This window comes from Microtus oregoni, unplaced genomic scaffold, assembly GCF_018167655.1.
Source record: "Microtus oregoni isolate MIOR12 unplaced genomic scaffold, Mior012 000113F_ref0000058, whole genome shotgun sequence".
Lineage (NCBI taxonomy): Eukaryota > Metazoa > Chordata > Mammalia > Rodentia > Cricetidae > Microtus > Microtus oregoni.
Genome location: NW_024544742.1, coordinates 2,436,202 through 2,442,415, shown reverse-complemented (window position 1 = coordinate 2,442,415; position 6,214 = coordinate 2,436,202). Strand labels below are relative to the sequence as shown.

At 42.3% G+C, this 6,214-nt stretch overlaps 1 pseudogene; it reads left to right on the top strand.

Annotated features, from left to right (window-relative positions):
- The first annotated feature begins 4,990 nt into the window (after window positions 1–4,990).
- LOC121443861 lies at window positions 4,991–5,845 on the top strand (annotated as a pseudogene).
- The last annotated feature ends 369 nt before the right edge of the window (window positions 5,846–6,214 follow it).

The following is a 6,214-nucleotide window of genomic DNA, read 5'->3' as shown; positions in this document are numbered from 1 at the left end:
TCCTTTCCTTAGTCAAATCCATCCTTCCATAGAGTAGCCAAAGGCAAACCAATGTCTAGCCAACAGATAACAATAGGTTTGAACCCAACAGCCTTTGATTTCTGAAATAAGTGCTGTCCCCTGAAGGTTTCATAACAACACAGGAAGGTTTGTAAGACTGTCCCAACAACACTTTAAAGCAATTCTAGGACACCAAAGATGCAGTAAGTTATGTTTATTGGTAATAAACATGGTTCTTATGGGACAAAAGAATGTAGCATTAAAAAGGAGATTGGTGTACTCACGATGATTCATGTGATATGGCACACACAGGCTTCTGGTTCTGAATATCTCATGCTGAGTGGGTTTTGGAGATTGTGTTGACTCTGAAACTACCTGGAGGCTTTGGAGCCTGAAAGGATAAGCCTTGATATTTCAGGACATCCTTGTCCTTGGTTTCCACTGTTTACTGATTTCCTTACAGAGAATGAGCAGCCATCTACTCCTGCTGCCATGCCTTCCCCACATGAACAGAGAGAACACCCTCCACACCCAGGTTGCTTGTATAACATATGAAGGCATAAGTCACAAACAATCTCCCACACGAGTTTAAAATTATGATTAATAGAATGATTATTTCTTTAAAGGGGAAAAACTTACAGATGATGATCCCTGACAAAAGGCCTCCGTGGGATCAGGAAAGGAGCCTAGTAGCTGGAAGGGAAACTGGAAGCAAAGGAACAAGCTGAGGTAAATGTTGCTTTTTGAAAGAGAGAGAGACCACACCCTCAATGGGTGGGTATCTCAGTGGCTATTAGCTGAAGGAGCTTCTATATTTGATAGCTGTGGGGATGGTGAATGCCAGGTATTCTTCCCACTTTATCGTTGCTATCAATGTCCAATTCATCAGTACACTAAAGTGACAAAGATCCTCTTTGTCCATATGTGTTTTAAAGGATATTAATTATTTCTAAATGGTGCTGTTGCCCAGATTAATGTGTCTTTAGTTTTGCAGTTTGTCTCACAATACTCACTTCTCTAATGGAGACATGGAATGGCTTTATGTAATAAACCTGGGTCTGGATCAGGAGACACAATACCGAGAGCCAGTGGACTGGAGTGCCATGACCTTAGGCAGGTGGTTTTGGATCAACCACCTAACCAATAGCTTGTTTGGGAAGGAGAGAAGTGGCTGTCCTTCGAATTCTTTGCCATCTGTTCAGATTTTTCTTTCTCACTTTGCGGATAGGCATACAGTCTCCGCTCATTGGCACAGTCAGTCAGAAATTAGTTTTGTCAGTAGAGGTCCATTGCCTTTGGGCAGCAGGAATGTGTCTCTTATACACATATACTGAGCTGTAGACAATTGTTTGACAATTTTCCTATGAATTTCTTAAGACCAAATTACATTTAGGCAGCCCAAATCTATTCAGCACAGCCTTTGTAACCTGCCCCAAAGATCTTCCAGAAAAGATCTGATCCTTGCAGACACTTATGGTGGAGGAAACCACTTTGTGTCTGATTTAAACTAAAGAATTCTTCCAATGCAGAGATTGGCAGCTATGAAGCCCAAGCACAGAAAGAGAGCCAAGAGACAGTGGAACAAGAGTGCTGTGTCCTATCTCAGTAAGTCTGATGGAGGAAGGTCATTGGCTAATAAAGGAACTGCCCTGGCCCATTTTATTGGTTAGAGGATAGGTGGGAGGAGTAAACAGAACAGAACGCTGGGAGGAAGAGGAAGTGAGGTCAGAGACTCGACAGCTCTCCTCTCAGGATCAGACGCCTGAGAGAGACGCCATGCCCTGCTCCCGGGATGAAGCTCGGACCCAGGATGGACTAGGCTAGAATCTCCCTGGTAAGCGCACCTTGGGGTGCTACACACAGATGATTAGGAATGGGCTAAATTAATATGTGAGAATTAGCCTAGAAGAGAATGGGCCAAGCAGTGATTAAAAGAATACAGTTTGTGTGTTGTTATTTCGGAGCATGAGCTAGCCATGTGGGCGGCTGGGTGTGGGGGACGCAGCCCTGCCGCCCCATACTACTACAGGTTGGCGCCCAGACATGTGGACAGCCGAAACCCACTTAAAAAACCTGAGAAGGCTTAAAAATAAGGGAGAGAGAGTTTAACACAGATTTTTGCTGTTTGTTGGTGTCGTGCTGTAGAGAGATTTCCTGATTCGGCAACAGTAGCAGAAAAACCACTGTGTCATTTTAAAGCGCAACTTCCTGGGGCTGTGCCGCCATTGCGATCTCTGTCTGGCTCCTGCGGGAGACAGAGCTTTTGAATAGAGCATTTGGAGTAAAGTGCTACAATTTGTTTGATGGCAACTAGACTCGCTGTGTTCTCGGGTCTGCTCTGCTTGTTAGAGGCAAGCATGCACTTTCTTCTAAGAGAAGCTTCCTGACTCAGCTTTAGCTGCAAAACCCTGCAGCTCATTAAGAGTTCCTGCCACGAAACACTTAAACGGTGTTGACGAAAAGCTGAACACATGCTTTTCGGTTTTCAGCTATAGCAGGAAAAAAGCTGCACCGTTTAAAAATGCCGGCTTTCTGGGCCATCCTGCCAGGGCAAACTCTGACTGTTTGAGGCAGGAGGGCCGGCTACCTAGAGAGGACTTGAGTGTTGTCTGTTGTAGCTCACTTGCTGGCAGGGACCTTGAAATGCCATACAGTTGTTGCATTAAACATGGCTACAGCCTGTATATCCGTCATGAGGCTGGAAAGCTAAGGAATGGACTGGATCTAGCTGGCAAAGCCACGCCTTTAATCCTACTGATATTGCTTGGTAAATTAAAGATTCATGTGGTCAGAAAAGGAGAGATATACAGTAAAGAGAGATTCAAAGACAGAGAAAATTTCTGAATGGTTTAAAGTGTGTTAAAAATATATGCAGACTAAAAGTTGAAGTTCTTAAAGTAAAAAACAAAAAAAGGAAGAGAGTTGTTGTGTGTGGTAGCACACGCCTTTAATCCCAGTGCCTAGAAGGCAGAGACAAACAGATCTCTGCGAGTTCAACGTGCAGTAGTGTACACCTTTAATCCCGAATGCCTGGGAGGCAGAGACAGGCGGATCTCTGAGAGTTCAAAGACAGCCTGGTCTACAGAGTTACTTCAGGTCAAAGATACAGAGAACCTGTCTCAAAAAGCAAAGAGTTAAAAGTAAAAATAAACAAAATAGAGGTTAAAACAAAGCTGTACAAAGATGGAAAATAGACAGAGAATTTTGATACTGTATGCTATTATGCTCTCTTTAAATTATTTAAATGCTGAGGAAGAAGCAACAGATGCTAAAAGATATTTATTTATAAATGCTGCTAAACTAATCCAACATAGATATTTTGATGCCTTGACTTTGAAATTTGGATCTAAGGACATGATGCTTTGGAAAGGAGTTTCTCATTTTGTTTTCACAGAGGATGAGATGCTGTTCATTTCTTCTATTCCGATTTGGTATGATGGACCACGTCCTCCTGAATGGTTCCTGTGCACGCCTTCAAAAAATTGCTTCGCTCAACTGTCAACTGAGATGAAACTAGCACACAGGGTATACCATGAAAGACCTAATTAACGACGCCCCCATTCAGCAGGAAGCAGTTTGGAGAGAAAAAACTGCGCCCATGTTCCCAAATATGGTTTATAAACGTTCTTTTACATTTAAAGGGGGATATGATATAGGTATGAATAATTTGCATTAGTATAGATTTTGCTTTATTGATAGAGATTTAAGGTCAATTTTGTTATATGTATAAGTGTTTCTGATTTTGATTAAGGTATTGTGATTGTGTAGTTCATTTAAATATGTACTGTATAATTAAGAAATATAGGTTGTTAATGGATAATCATCGATAATAGTAAAGCTTGTAGTCATGTTAGTTAGATTTTCTAGATATATAGAGATATATTTTAGATAGACATTCTTCATGTCTTTCAAAGATTACAGAATAGGACAATTAATGTTTTAATAACTGAGGACTTTTCATGGCAATGAGACACTCTGCTCCTGGCAGCACCAATCTACTTCAAGAGGAAGATGGGCATCGAAGAGGCACGTTATGGAATTTGATAGCCATTTGGGCAAGAAACTGCTCTTGCCTGGACTATTGGCATAAACTGGACACAGAAAACCCGCAGAGAGAGGACTACTGAAGTTGCCTAAGGTGAGATGATCTTTCAGGGTTCCTGATTCATGAAAGAGTCTGCGAGACATTCTGCAGGACACAACAGATAGTGACTGAACTGACTTTGAATTTTCCTGCTTTATGGAAATTTCTGCTGGATACCATGGGTCTGAAGGCTGAAGATGGATGCCCCAACGGTACAGAGGAACTTTGGGTGACTGTCCAGGCAGCAAGATGTCTCTGTCATTTCTAGAGTTTTAAAAGTTGCTTTTTTCTTGTTTGCTTAGGTAGTATTGTATCTTTCTGGAGTCTTTGATGGAGTTAAGAATAGTTAGTTATAGTTATAGTTTTCCTTAGTTATGATAAAGATTATTGTAACTTTTACTTGATAACTGTTTTTGTTATATGTAATTTTGCTATGTTAAAGTTAAAGTTTTTTTTTTTAAACCGAAAAAGGGGAAATGATGGAGGAAGGTCATTGGCTAATAAAGGAACTGCCCTGGCCCATTTTATTGGTTAGAGGATAGGTGGGAGGAGTAAACAGAACAGAACGCTGGGAGGAAGAGGAAGTGAGGTCAGAGACTCGACAGCTCTCCTCTCAGGATCAGACGCCTGAGAGAGACGCCATGCCCTGCTCCCGGGATGAAGCTCGGACCCAGGATGGACTAGGCTAGAATCTCCCTGGTAAGCGCACCTTGGGGTGCTACACACAGATGATTAGGAATGGGCTAAATTAATATGTGAGAATTAGCCTAGAAGAGAATGGGCCAAGCAGTGATTAAAAGAATACAGTTTGTGTGTTGTTATTTCGGAGCATGAGCTAGCCATGTGGGTGGCCGGGTGTGGGGGACGCAGCCCTGCCGCCCCATATTACTACATAAGTCTACCACCATGATGAAGATGCTTCTTAGTATGAGATGCATGCTACCTCTCCTGAAGAAGAATGGGCCATCTCTCCAGAAGCAAAAACTGAGTAAGCCTTTTGAGGCCCTGGAGAATATTGTTGGCCACAGAATTTCTCATGGCTGGAAGGAAGCCAATGAACCAGTCACCCAGTGGAAAGCCATCATTCTAGATCAACTGCCAACATATCCCTCTCTCTATTTGTTGAAATATGATGGGATTGATTGTGTCTATGACTTCGAGCTTCACAGCGATGAAAGGATTTTAAACCTGATAATGGCCTGATAATGTGCCATTTCCTCAGGGAAAGACACTCATCTGTAAAACACCATAGTTGGCAGAGCAGTGAAACATTCATTCATGGGCACAAATCGCTCTAAGGATGACTGGAACGGGATGGTCCTAGAGAAGGTGCCAATCAGGAAGACCTGATTCTATATTACCTACAAGAAAGATCCAGTCTTGTACATTTACCAGCTCCTGGATTACTACCTTGAAGGCAACCTCCACATCATGCCAGGCCCTAAGGAGGAGTGGAGTGGCGTGGTCCCAGATGAGGTGCAGACCATGACGACCTGTTTCCACATTGTCAATGAGAATGATCCAGTCCTTTACCTTTTCCACCATCTTGATGACTCCTTGAAGGCAACCTCCACATCATGCCTGAATGTCCTCCAGTAGAGGTGACTTTGGAATTAGGCAGGGATTCCTTGGCAGGCAAAACTGTGCAGTACAACAAAAAAGATGGAAACCAAGAGATAGGTAAAATTATTTGCCAAGTTCCCACCAAAACTTCTGTGTATTTCATCAAGTGATAATGACTTCCATATCTATGTCTATGATTTGGTGAAGATCTGTTAAAGTGAAATTCTCAAAGTTTGAGGGGCAGACTTAAAACTGTGTTTGGGAAATGTGTTTCTTTTTTTTCAGAGATACCTCAAGTCTTCTATTAATCCTGGTATTTTTCCCAATGGAATATTCTTGCTTGAAAGATAAAAATTTGTGAATATGTTGTGTTATTTGGTCAATGATGGATTGTGTGTTTGGGATGGCACATCACAGAAATACATGCCTCAAAACAAAGCAGGATTTATGGTCTTTTTCCCATGGAGAGGAAAGGACTGAGGATGCGGGGTGGGGTAAAGGACAAGATGGCTGTCTAGGAAGCAGTGGAGAGGGGACAAAAAGTTGTAGGATCTCGGGGCAGGATAA